Here is an 18,079-nt window from a genome sequence, read left to right on the forward strand (position 1 = left end):
GTTTATTGGTGATGAACGAATCAATAAGAAGTTCCATAGTATCTGTGGGGAGATATTTCTTGATTCAGCTTAGTCGAGTTGATAAAAGGAACCCAAAAGTACATTATCATCTGGTCTACCCCAGAGAAATCTCCCGTAATTATATACAGGAGGGAGAGTTGAGCAACAAGGTCATCAAGATCTCTGGGGTTCAGATGCAAACTTGGTGGCAGATATAGAGAGCAAAGTGTTATAGGAATATGTAGTTACCCTAACCGCAACCGCCTGTAAAGGCGAGTTGAGGGTGACTTTAATTTACGGAACATTCCATTCAGGAAAATGGAAACACCACCGTGTGTTCTACCCTCATTATTATCAAACTGATGATAGGCAACACATTTCTGAGCTTTAAGACATCTGGTTTCTTAAAAATAAAACCGTTTCTTGTTAACATATAGCTAAGGGATTATATCTTTGAATTAAGATTTAACCTTTATCACAATTTGGTTTAAGACCTCGACAATTAGCCGATTTCAGGGAGGCTTAATAAGACTTCCATTAGATTGCCCCGCATCCCGAACCTGTAAAAGGTTCTGACGGGATCCTCGTCGCCCTTCCTACTTTAGAAGGTAGTTAATTTAGAATTTTAAGGAACGCTTTTACCAGAACATTCCTTGCTTTTATCTATTTTGGGTGGCTTTCCACCAATAGATTGATGAGTAGGGGAAACAATATCCTCTATCTCAGACTCCCCAGACTTATTAACAGTCTGACTGCTGAGAATCGTATTGATAGGTATAGGTGGAATCGTTTTTTATTGTTGTGACGAGGTATCGTCTGTCTCAGCTGGAAATTCAACAGGTGTTTGACAAGCAATGGATTTGTCTTGGGTCACCAGAAAACGGGGTGACAAAAGAAGTGAGTCCTCTATGTCGACTGTCCTCTGTTGAGAGTTTGGATGTACTGAGGGAAAACCATTTCGTTCAACAAGAATGCTTCGCCATTAATATATTTTCAAATTACAAAATTTCAAATGAATAAATGAAGGAATAACTTGATAGATAGAACCTAATACTCGGACTAGCCAGATAGTTGATTTGTAAAATTTATTTTATTTGCAATGATAAGGTGAATGTAAGTCGTGTAAACAAAAATTGGTGGGCTTTTCCAAATAGACAAAATGTATCGCCAATCAACTTATATAATATGTAGATAATAACAAGTTAACAGAACCCACGCAAAGTGTTTCCAAGAGATTTCGTAGTGTGGAAACAGTATTAACTAAGGTTCATCATGATATATTGTTATCTTTGGACAATCAACGCAGTTTATTTCTTATTTTGTTAAATTTATCAGCTGTATTTGATACAGTTGACCACCCAATTCTTATTGGTCATTTAAGTATTGGTTTTGGTAAAGATGGTTTAGCATTAAAGCTCATAACAAGTTATTTAACTGGTCGATAACAAAGAATTAATTAATGATACATTTTCTAATAACAGCGACAGTTTATAAGGAGTACCCCAGGGTTATGTTTTTGGACCCATTCTCCGCTCGGTGAATAAGGTTTGGACCATGGCTTAGAATATCAACTGTATGCAGATGATACACAAATTTATATTGCTTTTAAACCATCTATTACAAATGATTTTAATCCCCCCCCCCCAAAAAAAAAAAAAAAAAAAAAAAACGAAAAAAAATGGGAACTTGTATAACTGACATTAAAATTCATATCTGCTAATTTTTTAAAAAAAATAATCAGTGATAAGACTGAACATATTCTTCTAACTTCTAACATCAAATAATAATCTAATTAGCAAAATATCTGATTGTAGATCTATATCTATAGCTTAGTCTGTTATTTTACCTGTAAACTCTGCAAGAAATATTGGTGTTATTTTGGACAAAACTGTGAAAACGGCTATTTTCATATTTACAATATAAGTAAAATTAGAAAATACGTTTCACAAGATTCAACTAAAACACTGGTTCATGCTTTTATAAATTGCTGGCCAGTCGTCCTGTAAAACACATTGATAGCCTTCAAAAAGTTCAAAATTGTGTTGCCAGAGTGATAACCCGTCCCCACCCCACCTCCCGAAAACCAAAACGATCACAAAACCCTAATTTTGACGTTTTTACACTGGTTACCCATTAATCACTGCATTAAGTTTTAACTACTTTTAATGACATTTCACGCATGCGCCCCTACTCCTTGTCATGTACAACTGGGAAATCGAAACCATGCCAGCTGACTCAATGACAGACCTTATGATACGTGGGGGATCACGTGGGTAAGTGGGTAAGACGCTGGCTCGCTAGCCTGGAGGTCGAGTGTTCGATCCCTGCATTGGCCCAGAAAGTTCATCCAGATTTTCCGGCGTGGTTTCCCCTTGTCAGAGATGCAGGACGGAGGGCCTGACAAGGACAGCTGTCTAGTCGTTCGGATGGGACGAAAAACCGAGGTACCGTGTACATATTGACGTGCACGTAAAAGATCCCTTGGCAGTTGGAATTCGATATAAGAGTAGGCCGTAGCGCCCCTGCCCGAGCAAAATTTCCCTCATAGCACACTGTATGGCGTATGCCGTCTTCATTAGCCCAGTTTAGAAGCAGAACAGTAGGACGTTAAACCCCATTTCATTTCATTTTTCTCTCCTTATGATTCAGCGTGCCCACGCTAACCATTCGCCCCCCCCCCCCCTTCCCACCTACCAAACTGAAATGAATATGTGTATATAAATGAAATATAAATAGAATTTCTAGAACGATTGAACAATGGACTAGGCAGTTTTGCCCGCTCGGTAACCGTATATTTGTCTAACATTGAGATCACCGTTGATATGATAAATCACATGATATAATAGATAATGCCCGTACTGAATAAAAGTTTGTTGTTTTGTTGTGAATAGATATGTTTGAATACAAACTCTATCATGTTACAACTAGTGGTGTTTCGTGTGTACAGCCAAGAGCGTGGTGACCCATGATTTTCCATGACGAATATGATCCAGACCGGGCTCCCAAAAAACAATATGTGTGTGCGGGGGTGGGGTGGCAGTGCCACCGAGTAATATTGGAACATGCTCGAGTCGATTTGTAGCATATCTGACTCACGGTATATGTTTGACACTGGTTGAGCAATATGATTATAATGTTGAAAACCGCCTTGAAACCGCGTGATTTTTTGCCATTTGCGAGGGGCTGCAAAAACGCAAAACCATGACGCAAAGTTCGCTATTGCGTCCCTCTCACTTAGCCCCTGAATACAGATAAGACAACCATACCACGTAACAGAATGATTAAAATACAATTTTACTAATACAGAAAACCTCCTGAATAATGGTTAATGAAATCGATCAGCGAACAGGCTGAATCCTAGGTTGGCAGAGCAACAGAAATCTAGAAATAAATAATGATTCTGTACAATATATTCCAAAAGATCTTGTCGGGTAGGCAGCTACCCTTCCCCTGATTATATGGTTGATAGCGCTCGAATCCGATGAGATTTTGTATCAGGGTGTATGGGTGTGTTTGGCTATGTGCGTTCTCTTCCGAAAAAGTGCCTTCATTTCTGAAAAAGTTCCCTTGATTCGGAACCTATGAGTAGTAACTGGACACAAAAGTACCGGAGTTTGGCACAAATTTCTGTTCGACGGACAATGACCAGAATAAGTCCTTTTTTCACAGTTGATTCAGGGGCCCCGGTGACATTTTCAGCCAAGGGCCCCATGCAAGCTTAACCCGACCCTAATTTCCACTTACAGATGATTAGATTTTACAGCCGGATTAACATTTCCGTAATATTCAGAATCACTTAATCTGTCTTTGTTTCATTTATTGCACTACATGATTTTACGAAAATAAAAAAAACCCCAAAAGCGGAAACTAGGAGGCCCTGTCAAAACGGATACAACATGTAGTCATAGATAGGTCATAACGACCATAAAAAGTCAAATTGATCGATTAAATATTTAATATTTAATAAGAATCCAAAGATATATATTCAGATAAATTCTAGCCACTATTACGGACATTTTGACTAAAGCGATTTTTTGCCGGTTTGGTTTTAGTCCGTTTTGACCATATCCAGTTTTTAACAGCTGCGGAGGATACTAAGTGCTGTAAAAATTTCAATTCATCATATCTTTGTAAATACTGAACGGAATTCAACCAATTTTGGATTGACATTCCTTTTAGAGATTTGGTCATCTTTTAAAGTAGCCAAATCTCTAACTTAATATCATTCAAAGTCTTCGACATTGAAAACACGAATTATTTGTCAATTTAAATCAACATTGATGTTGTGATCTTACCGAGAAAAGATATGGGCTACTGATATCCAATATTTAAGACAAAATAAACATTTTACTATCGGTACACGAATCGTGTAACATAATGCTTTTCAGCGCCATTTGCAACAATAGCTCGCAAAACGAGGGTAGACATATTCCAGTCGTCATGTCAAATGGTGACGGCATATTCTTATCTGGAGCGCACAATAAATACTATCGGTGTAGACTGGAATAACCAGACGCTAGAGACTGTTATTCGATTAAGACTTCTGGAGTATTTCGACGAACATAACTGATTTAAAATTAGCATAACAACGGAAACAATTGAATGTAAAATCAGTTTATATACATCCATTTGTGTCAATTTCTAGGTCCCAAATATTAGCGATTTAGCTCCTTTAAAATATTGTAGTTTACAAATGAGTATCATAGACTTCATAGAATTAAATCGAAGGGATCTGTCCCTGGGGGATTATTAACATTACGTTCTACGGTCATTACGCTCTCTTCCCCGCTCCACCCCCGGTGGTTTAATAACATTGACTTCTATAATAATTTAATTCCCAAATAGATAATACAGCTGAAACTGTTTAACGTTTTTTACTTTATATAATGTATCACGCGATGTGATCCGGGTTAAAAGTTAACTGCTAAATATTCTATTCAAACTTATTTAACAATGGTTGTTTACGTCAGTAGTGACGTCAGCTATAATCTCATTTAATATTGCATTCAATACAGTTGTAAAGAAATCTCTAAAAAACACAATCGGGTATTCCAATCTCTTTCAAACGTTCATATGTGGTAAAAGGGAGGCCCCCATTGAAAACTATAATAATAGCATAATAACACGACTACAATATAATATACATTAAAATATCGTTGAGCGTTTTTTATTAAACTGTTCTGGGGAATATGAAGTTTATTGGAAAGGAGTTATATTAATATCCCATTGAAAGATATTCTCCAACGTTCTTTGTTAATATTAAAATTTCTGGAGAATATAAATTTCATGGAAAGTAGTGATATTCACAGTTGTTGTTCTAGGAATTTATAATGTTTAGAGAAAGCACATGAGTTACGCTACCCTAATCTTTTAAAGTGACAGTATCTCCATTTATTGTTTACAATTTTGCTTACGTTTTAAAAAATACTCCCAAATATATAATGGTGCTTTACATTATATTAAAAATACTCCTAGCTATATAATGAGCAAGGTTTATGCCAATTCTTTTTGTTGCTGTTATTTTAATCCATGTTGATGGTTTCACTATGAATTTTGTATACATTGACCTCAAGTTTACTAAATGTCATTGTGCTTGATAACGATAAGAAGATACTTGTCGAAACGTAGTGCTTTTAGAATAAAACTAGTGATTGTATCCCATAAAAACTGTATATCGGCGATTTTCCGATGCTTTGGCTTTACAAAGTTTGTCTTTACAATCGAATTTATAAAGATGTTGGAAGAGGTTAGACGCATGTAAATTGGTCTCCCACAACACCATGTGAATATGGCTCATATACAATAATATATGTTGTGAAAATATGTACTATAGAATGTGGCCACATGTTTTTTACTATCCTTGCTAAATTCCATTTTTGAAAACAAAGGCGGTAATTTGTGAATATAGACAAATACATAATGAATTGTTTATTGCCTTTTGAATGATGATGTCATCCTGCACGGACGACCGAACGATACGGGAGATTGTATCTGGCATTTTTAAGTATAAAGTATCTTTATCTTTGTTTTTGTTGGTCTGCATGCTCGTTGAATGGAGAAATTGTTCAAGCGGGGATTGCTCATCAGCTCCTCCTCCTCAAAGCCACTTTAAGATATTATTAATATTGTCATATTCTGTAAGTTTCATTGAAATCGGTTGATAATTGTGGTCTGTAGCCGTGCCACATGAAATGTGTGGTAACCTGATATCTCGGAAACCGCTAACCGGAAGTGGTCGAAATTTTTCCTACTCTGAGATATTTTTAATGTTATCATATTCGGTAAATTTCATAGAAATCGGTTGATAATTGTGGTCTGTAGCCGTGCCACATGAAATGTGTGGTAACCTGATATCTCGGAAACTGCTAACCGGAAGTGGCCGAAATTTTGGCTACTCTGAGATATTATTAATGTTATCATATTCTGTAAGTGTCATGGATATCGGTTCATAATTGTGGTCTGTAGCCGTGCCACATGAAATGTGTGGTAACCCCCATATCTCGGAAACCGCAAACCGGAAGTGGCCGAAAGTTTTGTCACTCAGAGAAATGTTATCATATTCTGTAAGTTTCATTAAAATCGGGTAACAATTGCGGTCTGTAGTCGTAAGGCTATATTGAAATTCTTGCTTACCACATGTGGCAAATAGCCACTGCCCCTTCATAATGTGGGAGTATTATGCTGTCGCCCGTGTGTGTGTGTGTGTGTGTTGCCTACAGGGCGCAATTCTTTATGGGTTGTCTTGAAACTTTGCATACTTATTCATTATACCCTTATACCATAAGAATGATCCCTATTGTTTTTGGTGAATGCCCGACCCCCAGGGGCAGAGCTATGACCATTTGTTTTGTATTTGTTTGTTTGTCACGCACTGGCTACAGTTCTTAATGGGTCATCTTGAAACTTTGCATACTTATTCCTTATACCCTAAGGATCGCCCCTTGTGTTCTTGGTGCATGCCCAACTCCCAGGGACAGAGGTACACCCATGTTCTCTTTGTGTGTCTGTGTGTCGCCCACTTAAGCTGAAGTAGGTCACCAACATTAATTTTTACACGTCCACGTTCATAATGTTACCGATGATATTAAGCCTGTATATACCCCCCTTTCCAATAAATATTGTGAAAAGATTGATAAAAACAATTTCCCCTGACAAAGAATTTACCATAAATTATATTTCATGTATGCCCAGTCCAAGTAAGGCTACTGGTATGGACTCCATAGGACCAAAAATTCTCAGGATGTCGACAGACTATATTTTTAAAAAATTAACTTATATATATATATATAATAAATTTTTGCATCTCTCCGAACAATTAAAATTTGCTAAACTTATCCCACTCCACAAGAAGGAAGAAAAGGATCTACCAAATAATTACAGACCCATTTCTGTCTTACCCACAATATCAAACATATTTGAAGAACACATTAGTTTTTAAATTACAGAATATTTTGAACCAGCGGCTGCCAGGTAGGAGGATACGCCCACATTTTCGAGAGATGGTTAGAGAACAAGCTAAAAAAAAGTGATTTTTCCTACAATAAAGGGCCAGATTTGAGGAAATTACAATTCGATATGCGCAAATATCGACATGAACCGAGATCTTTGAGTTATAAACTTACATTTCAAGTTTCAACAAAATCGGATAAAAATTGTGACCTCTATAGGGTCCACAACCTTGATATACCATATTTTTACGCTATTTGAGAACGAAGGGCGGCCATTTTGTCTGTCAGATTTTCACGAAATTCGAACTCAGCCATCCTTATTGTGTAACGGTGATATAATAATACGTTTTTATAAATCGGATAAAAATTATGACCTCTATAGGGTTCACAAGCTCAAAATGCGACTTTTCCTACAATCAAGGGGGGGGGGGCATAATTCAGGAAGTTACAGTCCGATATGCGCGAGATCTCTGGGTTATAAACTTACATTTCAAGTTCCAACAAAATCGGATAAAAATTGTGACCTCTATAGGGTCCACAACCTTGATATACCATATTTTTACGCTATTTAAGAAGGGGGGTTGGATGGCTGAATGGTTAGCGTGCGCGCGCTGTATCATAAAGTCTGTCATTGAGTCGACTGGCGTGGTTTCGAATCCCCGGTTGTACGTGACAAGGAGTTGGGTCGCCTGTCCAACCTCGTGGGTTTTCTCCGGGTCCTCCGGTTTCCTCCCACTGCTAAAGACCCCTATGCGCAAGCGAATAATTGAAATAAAATCAAAACTATATGTTAGTCCCGAAATGACCTAGTTTGTGTCGAGTGGACGTTAAACCCCATTTCTCTCTCTCTCGCTATTTAAGAACGAAGGGCGGCCATTTTGTCTGTCAGTTTTGGGCCGATTTTTACGAAATTCAGACTCAGCCATCCTTAGGGTGTAACGGTGATATAATAATACTTTTTTATAAATCGGATAAAAATTATGACCTCTATAGGGTCCACAAGCTAAAAACGCGAATTTTCGTAGAATCAGGGGCCATAATCCATGAAGTTTGGAGATAAACCTATATTTCAAGTTTCGTCAAAATCGGATAAGAATTGTGACCTGTAGAGTGTCCACAAACAAATTGTGGACGGACGGACGGGCGGACGTCCGGACGGACAGGGGCGACAACAATATACGTCCACACGAAAATGTGGGCGTATAAAAATACAAAATATTTTTATGAATTTCAATCTGGTTTTAGGAAAAATCATTCATGCCCAACAGCCTTATTGAGAATTACAGATATCTGGCTGAAGGAAATGAACCCAAGTAATACGACCGGAGTTGTTTATCTCGATCTTAGTAAGGCTTTTGATCTTATAGACGATAGATTAATCCTCCAAAAATTAAAATTATACAAATTTGACTTGAAATCTCATTAACTAATTTTTCTCTAAAAACATTTCTCCAAAAACATTTCTCGAAATTCATCGAAACGGAAAATTATGACGACATCAGCGGAAATCAACCTGGCATACAATAAGTCACCATACAATAATGGGGAATCGAGTATAAGCATATGTACAATAAGAAAAATCACTCTATGACCGCGACTCTAGTAAAACCACGTGCGTAGTATGGCTAATCGGACCGGGCCTTCGATAAAGAAAATAAATTGAAAGTAGTCTATTTTCAGAAATTGGGTTTTGTCTGGTAGCGACATATTTCTTTTCTCAAAGAGAGAGAGAAATCGGGTTTAACGCCCACTCGACACAACTGGGTCATTTCGGGACTAACACATGGTTCAATTTTATTTCAATAATTCGCTTGCGCGTAGGGGTCTATAGCAGTGGGAAGAAACCGGGCGACCCGGAGAAAACCCACGAGGTTGGACAGGCGACCTACCCCTTGTCACGTACAACCTGGGAATCAAAACCACGCCAGCTGACTTAATTATAGACCTTATGATATAGCGCGCACGTGTGAACCAATCGACCTCCAACCCTCCAGGAATACGGTGTGATCTAATTATGATGTTATTAATTCTAAATGGTAGATATATCAGTGAATCACTAAACTTTTATTATCTACTAAGAGGATTATATTGTCGACTTATAAAGCTTCACAATATGGGTGTATTAGTGAATGGCTACAAGACGAGTTAGACAAAGTTAATAAAAGCTTCACAACATAAAAGGTTCAGTCCGCTACTAGTAAGATATAGGCTTATAAAGTATGCAAACGTTATCGGTTACCTTTTGTGTTGTGGTGTTGTCAATTTACAAAGCAAATCCTGGGCACCATGACGCCCGTTTTACTAAAACGTTTATTATGAGAAGTCTTAGTGACCTAGTCTATATCAACCCATAATGCGCCATTGTGTGTATGTTCTGACCCACCCAGTGTACCTTTTATTTCCAGTGTCTATAATTTAAATCTGCTATTAAAATACGTTAAATATATTATAATCAATGTCACGATTAGTAAAAATATTATAGTCTTGTCGGATTTATTCGGCTTTCATAATGGTTTGACTTTTCAAATTATTTGTAGTCTATATTATATTATCAAACATATATATTGTGTAACACGTTGTATTCTCATACTAATATACTAGCTACTGGTGGCAGGGTGGACATCTCTAAACATTATACGAGCATTAATACTGTTTGAATCAAAGTTAAAACCAAAACAACGAATTAGTAAACAATTTAATTTTTCTATAAAAAAAAATTATTCTGTTAGAAATCTAAATATATTGCCTAGGGGTGTCAAACATGCGGCCCAATTGCCACTTCCGGCCCGCCAATGTTTATATATTGTTTTCCGGTTTCAGTAAAACTCTGACTTCTGTACTGTATGTCATAGATATATAAGCAGTGTGCAATACAAGAGAATGTTGTGATCAATATTATACATTGGCAATTTGGAAACCATTATACTACATGTGTCAAGGACGTTTGACTTTGTTTTTAGAATTCAGTAAAGTTCAAGGACGTATGGCTTTGTTTTTGGAATTCAGCAAAGTTCAAGGACGTATGGCTTTGTTTTTAGAATTTTTGTAGATGTCCGGTTCACTTGATGTAAAATTTTAGTTCATGTGTCCCCTGAATGGAAATGAGTTTGAGACCCTCGATATAGACCATATAATATACTATTCAAAAAAAGTAGGGGATATTTGATTTTTAAGTGTTATTAAAGTCACCTAATGAAACTGACGAAGAAACAAATGACAAAATGAAATGAAGTTCACATTCATCGATTTATTCCAAATGATCGTTAGACTAAGTAAGGCACAAACTGACCATTATAAGGGTAAAATGATACCCGGGGTCAAACAGCAAAGTTACCACAGCATCACAACCAAGTCAGTAACGGGTAAATCCTCCTCTGTTTGCCAAACAAGCATTGATCCGACGTGGCATACTCCTAATGAGACGTCTAAGGTCATTTTGGTCCAGATTGTCCCATTCCTGTTGCAACGCAGCAGCAAGTTCTTGGACATTGGCAGGACGTTGTTGACGTTGACGTAACCTCTGTCCAAGCATGTCCCAGACATGCTCGATGGGGGAGAGGTCGGGACTCGGTGCTGGCCAAGGTAATGTGGTGATGTTCTGTTGTTGGAGGTTTCCTGTAACGATCCTGGCCCTGTGACATCTTGCGTTGTCATCCTGGAAGATGAAACGGTGGCCATGACGTCGTGCGAACGGCACAACATGGACTGCCAAGATGTTGTCCCGGTAGTACTGGCCTGTACCACGCCCTGCAACAACATGTAAAGCCGTTCTTCCAGCAACAGTGATGCCTCCCCACACCATAACAGAACCACCCCCAAATCGATCATGTCTGATGACGTTAACGTCTTGGAAGCGCTCGTTTAGACGACGCCACACCCTCCTACGTCTGTCCAAAAAATCAACAGTGACCCTTGACTCATCTGAAAACATCACATTGCTCCAGCGTCGATTATCCCAGTGTTGACGATCCCTACACCAAGGACGTCTTGCCTGAATGTGATGATCTCTCAAACAAGGGATCACGCGAGGACGTCGGGCGCGAAGGTGAGCCCTATGCAGTCGATTCCGAATCGTCTAGCCACTCACTCTCACACCAGTGTCTGTTTGAAGACGAGCGCTGATCTGATTTGCTGTGATGACACGATTTCTCAAGGCCAAGGTACGGATAAATCGATCCTGGGCTTGAGTTGTCGCCCTTGGTCGACCTGAGCGTGGTCTGTCCTGTACAGATTGTGTATGACGGTATCTGGACCATAGCCTGCTTATGACAGACTGAGAAACATTCATCGTCCGCGCCACAACCGCCTGTGTTGTGCCGATCTGTAGCATGCCAAGGGCACGTAACCTTTCATTTTGGGTAAGCCGACGCATATCAAAATTTGTTTTCTGGTCACTAAAACAATTAAACTGATGTTTCCACCCTGGAATTCAATGCCACAATGACTGTAACATTCATAGTCAGAGTCGTGCAAATCTTGGGTTGGACCCCCATGATGATCCCAAGCATCACCTGCATTCCATGCGGTAGCTATTGGTGCGTTTGGGCGTCACATGTAACTGGAAATGTTTCTTCTGTTAGGTTCTATAGTGACTTTTTTCGTAGTCATTTGCATATTTTAGTATTATGCCCCCAAAATCAAATATCCCCTACTTTTTTTGAATAGTATATATAATAATATACCTGATATTATTTAACTGAAAGGAATAAATATAACTTGCAAGAACTTTTGTCTAATTCGTTTGTATTGTTGATCCAATAAAACATGTCTAAACTAAGGGTGAGATACGCTTCAGAATGTCAGGGACCGAAACGTCGACGCGTTCGTCGTTATTTATTTTACAAAATTCTTTGTCCACAAATTACGCTATTCTCAGAAGAAGTAATTTGACAGAAATATTCAATAAATTTCCTTTTCAATATCTATTTTGAAAGTATTATATCGAGGGCTTTATCTAAATCTTACATAATACATAGATAGATTGCATATTTTCAGGCAAAGGGCAAATTGTTCATTTAACCGTAACTGGCGAAAAGGGCATCTCCGGTGGCCCAAGTTATGGTAGATTAAGTGGTTTGAGTTATGGTAGCCCAAGTGGCTCGAGTTATGGTAGACCAAGTAGCGTCAGTTGTGGTGGCTCCAGTGGTGGTGGCTCCGGTGGCTTAAGTGGCTCCAGTTGTGGTGGCTCAAGTGGCTCAAGTTGTGGTTGCTCAAGTGGCAGTTATGGTGGCTTAAATGGTTCCAGTTATGGTAGGTCAAGTGGCCCCAGTTCCAGTTCTGGTTGTACTGGACCCGAATCCAACAATGGCGTGTTGACGAAAGAAGGTTTTTTTTACCGTGGTCAGCAAGAGTATAGCCACGATAAGTAATACAGATTACAAAAGAAGGTATGAAGATTATACAGGAGCGATTATTTGAAAATAATTTTTTCTATTGCGTTTTTCAAGCAAAACATTTACCACAAAGTGGACTGAAACTGCCATCAGTTTGTGAAAAAAAAAACAGTTAGGGAGGGGCAGTGGGTGTACTCATTGCGTTAAGTGTCGTGGTTTCCAATCAACACTTGTACGTGAGAAAGTAGGGTTTCCTGTGAACCTGATGGGATTCCCTCCACTGTTGTATCCTCTCCGCGCTGGAGATAAAGAGAAAGCAGGAGAGAAATGGGGTTTAGCCTCCTACTGTTCTGCTCCGACTAGGCCAGTGGGCAGAGGGAGGGAGAGGGGACTGGGCAAGTGACCCTACTCCTTGGCATGTACACGCTGGAAATCGAAATCACGCCACTTTACTTAGTGACAGACTTTATGGTTTCACTCATCACTCGCGAGCAAACGGTAGATCACTCGACCACCATCATATTATATATATCATAATTATTTTACAGGCCATTACCAGAACATCAAATAGTGGAGAATGCTTTATCTAAAATAGGTTGTGCTAGCTACAACCTTATCTTAAACAACTGTGAACATTTCGCTAATGGGTGCCGATACGGAGTGGAGGAAAGTGAACAGGTAAGGCCTGGAATAGAATGGATTTTAATGTCTCATCTAGACAATAATTTGGCCATTTTGACTCTAATGTAGTCATCCAAGACCCACCCATGTCCTTGTCGACGTGCACGTAAAAGAACCCATGACAGTTGGAATTCGACTAGCATAATGTGCTATTTTATTGCTCTTGTAACACGTACCATGAGAAGTAAGAGAATTTTACACAGGCAGCAGCGTTTTCAACTCTTCCTTGATTTTTAACTTTTAATGGACCGTTTATGTGTACGTCCATGTGTTCACTAGTGGACTTCATTATAATAACAACTATCAGGGGTTTTTCTTATTGCCATCGAGTACACTGGTGGGCCTCATCAAAATAAGTGATGGACTTAACAAGTATCAAGGGTTCTTTTATATGCCATGCAGTACACCATGCCCTCAGTTGTTTTGTCCCATCTGAACAACTAGACAAATACAAGACAGGAACTATCTTGACCAACACCTGGACTGAACCTTACTTATTTCAGTTTCCATGTTTTATATTGTACAGGTTGATAAATGGTTGGGAAGGATTGGAAAGTCCTTTGCAACATGGATTTGGGGACCCCACAAAAAAAGAGAAAAAGAAAGAGAAAGGAAAAGAGGAAGAGCAAGAGAAAGAAAAAGAGGACGAGCAAGAGAAAGGAAAAGACGAGGAGAAAGAGGAAGAGGACGGAAACAAGGACGAGCACGAGAAAGAGGAAAAGAAAGGAAAAGTGAAAGAGCAAGAGAAAGAGCAAAAGGAAGAACAATACCTGTAAAGATTCCAAGATTGCGAGTGAAATTCAATTTATAATGTTACTAATAATCTATATTTATGTTTATATATAAAGAGTTTTTATTTTTATTCTGTTTTATTCTGTTCAACTATAAAATTCTGAAGTTGAATCTCCAAAAGGAATATCAATCCAAAAATGGTTCAATTCCGTTCAGTATGTGCAATGATATAACAAATTGAAAATTACATCAAAATACATTGTGTAATAAGCTAATCGCCCTCTTTATCTGCCTTGAACTAAATTGATGATCCTGTTTAGAATCTGATTAAATCTAAGCCGTGAGATTATCTAACATTAATTGGTATTTCGATTTGGCTTTCTTAATTAAATGTAAATAATCAATCAGAATTTGAAATATTGCTAGAATGTAATTTTTATTTCTAAACTGAAATCAAATGATATTTATGGATGATAGATTTAGAAGTACTAATATTTTTACCATATGAAAACTGACCCATACGAGGGGAAGACTTCAACTTTTTTAAGAGGACAAGTCTTAAAAGTGGAAATATCAATCTCATTGGGCGTGACCAGGCTTGTTTTAAATCCGACAGAATGCAAGCTGTGATTTTAATTAAATGTTCAATAATTAATCCGATTTTAAATTTTCCCAATTAAGCACCATTACTTTAGACGGTTTAACCTCACTTTCCCCACATTTGATTGTTTTGATAAAGGATTAGGAGGTCACTAGACTGTGGGTGTAGGGCTATAGTCTGTTTTAATTAATTTGTATCACTGGTGTAAACTTCTCACTCTAATTATTGTTACTGGTGAACACTTCCCACTATCAGTAGATTGGGTAAATTGGTGTAACCAGTTTACTAATAAATTTACATTGTGGGCTGTTTTGATGTTATAATTATTTTGAAATAAAAACAAATAAACTACTGATATTTAATCACAGTTTATCAGTTGATATATATTATAGCTCCCCTGAATCACAAATAGTCATTCCAAAATGGCGAACGCTCTGGTTAACTTTTGATACATTGCTAATACTTATAAATATTTATACTGGAAACGCTATAATGTAAGAATCCATATTATATGTATTTTTTACATGTAATCTTTTTCACTAATATTATTTAAATCATTTTAAATGACCCAGGCACAAAACAATAGATGTGGGGAAAGTGAGGTGTTCCCTTTAGACATATTTTATTGCATCAACAATACAAACGAATTAGATAAAATATCGGTGTGTTCCCACTTAGCCGGCAGACTGTTAATCCTTTGATTGATCTTAAAACTATAGTCTGTTTAAAAGTAGTCACTCAAGAACTGTTCACTAGTGTTCAGCGTTAATGAGCCCTTAATCCCTCTTAATAAAATTTATTAACCAACTAATTAATGACATTTTGAACACAGTTCATGCCGGCGTTATGATTTCAAACATGAATTCAATTCACTATATTAATATAAATAGGCCTCGAGTTAAGAAATATCGACAACTTGATACAAGAATTGAACATTTGAAAACACAGTTATTAAATTGCTCTTTAAGTGTAAATCGGTATGGAACAAATATTTCCTATTTAGTGGGGCTGTAAAATGATTGTTATGTTGTAAGGCATTTATTTATAAATTATATAATGCTATTTAATAAAAGTTAAATGTGTAAATTGTAATGCATTTTTATATGTGTAAATCATTTAATGTTATTTAATAAATATTAAATTTGTTAAAATCAATATATTTTTATATGTGTAAGCTATTTAATGTTATTTAATAACAGTTAAATTTGTTAAAATCAATACAGTTTTAGTCTTAAAAAAGATATGGACTATAGTTTATAACACCATTGTTCTAGGATTAACTCTGGATTAGCGGCAAAATTTGACATCAAAGCCTGCGGGGTAAGTGGGAACAGCCCAAAATATCTAGCAACTTATAAACGTCTTCTACTTATAAAATATAAATTGATAAGAATGTTTCAATGAACAATACCAAGTTATATTTATTCCTTTGGCTGAATGATACTAATAATACTAAGGTCTACAAATTATTATCGTTGTATTATTATCGTTTTATTATATCAACATATATTAACATTATAACGTCCATGTATTTAGGTTTCTAAGAGAATAAAATCAATGTTTTAAAGAGAAATTAAATTGTTTACTAATTCTTTGTTTTGTTTTTGACATTGAGTTAGAAGGAAAAAAGTTAATATTTTGAGCTAATAAACCCGCGCCGATGTCATCCCTCTCAGTGATTGTAGCGAATATCAACTGCTAATCAATGTACAACTTTAATGGTGTTCTATATTGACGCTAATTTGAAGGGGAGATAACTTGTATAACTTGATATTCGCCTGACGGTGTCAATCGAACAACTGGTGCTCTTTTTATTGAAGAAAGAATCTAATTTGAAGGGGGGGGGTAGCTTTAATAACTTGATATTCGCCTGAAGGTGACACGTGTCGATATATTCAAAACTCGACCTGTTACAATTCTACGTATTGAATATTATATTTTTAGAGGTCGGATGTCCGTGACGTTTTGTAAATTGCCTTATTCACTAGCCACCACTCACTTTTCCATCAAACTCGAAGATAAAAAAAAAACAACAACCCGAAATGTAGTCTCTGAGAAATAAGGAAAATAGACAAAAATAATCCGAAATGAAATGTGTTTAACGTCCTACTGTTCTGCTCCGGATTGAGCTAATGAAGACGGACATACGCCATACAGTGTGCTATGAGGGAAATTTTGCCCGGATACCCGCACTACGGCCTACTCTTATATCGAATTTCAACTGTCAAGGTATCATTTACGTGCACGCCAATGTGTACACGGAACCTCTGTTTTTCGTGCCATCCGAATGACTAGAGAGCTGTCCTTGTCAGGCCCTCGGTCCTGCATCACTGACAAGGGGGAACCACGCCGGAAAATCTGGATGAACTTTCTCGGCCAATGCATGGATCGAACACCCGACCTCCAGGGGGATCACGGTGGCTAAGTGGGTAAGGCGCTGGCTCGCTAGCCTGGAGGTCGGGTGTTCGATCCCTGCATTGGCCGAGAAAGTTCATCCAGATTTTCCGGCGTGGTTCCCCCTTGTCAGTGATGCAGGACTGAGGGCCTGACAAGGACAGCTGTCTAGTCATTCGGATGAGACGAAAAACCGAGGTCCCGTGTACACATTGGCGTGCACGTAAAAAATCCCTTGACAGTTGGAATTCGATATAAGAGTAGGCCGTAGTGCCGCTGTCCGGGCAAAATTACCCTCATAGCACACTGTATGGCGTATGCCCGTCTTCATTAGCCCAGTTCGGAGCAAAACAGTAGGACGTTAAACCCCATTTCATTTCATTTCATTTCATTCCCGACCTCCAGGCTAGCGAGTCAGCGCCTTACCTACTTAGCCACCGTGGCCCGACAAAAACAAAAGTGTTTCACACCGTAGCTAACTTTAATAAATATAACAAATTCTTACAAGACTTTCGTTAAGAACATTATAACATTATGTACATTTACGTTTTTGTTTAAATACATGCCCTAGCATAGTATTTGTACATCGAAATCTATATAACATATTATTGTGATGCAGTACGTAAATATTTCCCATTGTGTGGTCAAAAGCAAATATTGAAATTTTTAAAAAGCATTTTGTAGATCAAAACATTATAATCTAAAGTAAAATATAAGAACATAAGATATAAATTAATATTCAAATTAAATTGGTCCAAAACAAATAAGAAACATGTGATTATACAATTGAATTTTATAATTAAACTTTATATTTTATACTTAATTGAATTTTATAATTATACTTTATATTTTATACTTAATTGAATTTTATAATTATACTTTATATTTTA

At 37.4% G+C, this 18,079-nt stretch overlaps 1 long non-coding RNA gene across 1 annotated transcript; it reads right to left on the reverse strand.

The window, feature by feature from the left end:
• Window positions 1-15,147: 15,147 nt before the first annotated feature.
• On the reverse strand, window positions 15,148-18,061 carry LOC130010916 (uncharacterized). The gene is made up of 2 exons (XR_008786204.1): window positions 17,589-18,061; window positions 15,148-17,196 (listed from the first exon to the last, which is right to left on the reverse strand). It is a non-coding gene; the product is annotated as an uncharacterized LOC130010916 (long non-coding RNA).
• Between the last annotated feature and the right edge of the window lie 18 nt (window positions 18,062-18,079).

Source organism: Patella vulgata, chromosome 2 (genome assembly GCF_932274485.2).
Source record: "Patella vulgata chromosome 2, xgPatVulg1.2, whole genome shotgun sequence".
Classification (NCBI taxonomy): Eukaryota; Metazoa; Mollusca; class Gastropoda; family Patellidae; genus Patella; species Patella vulgata.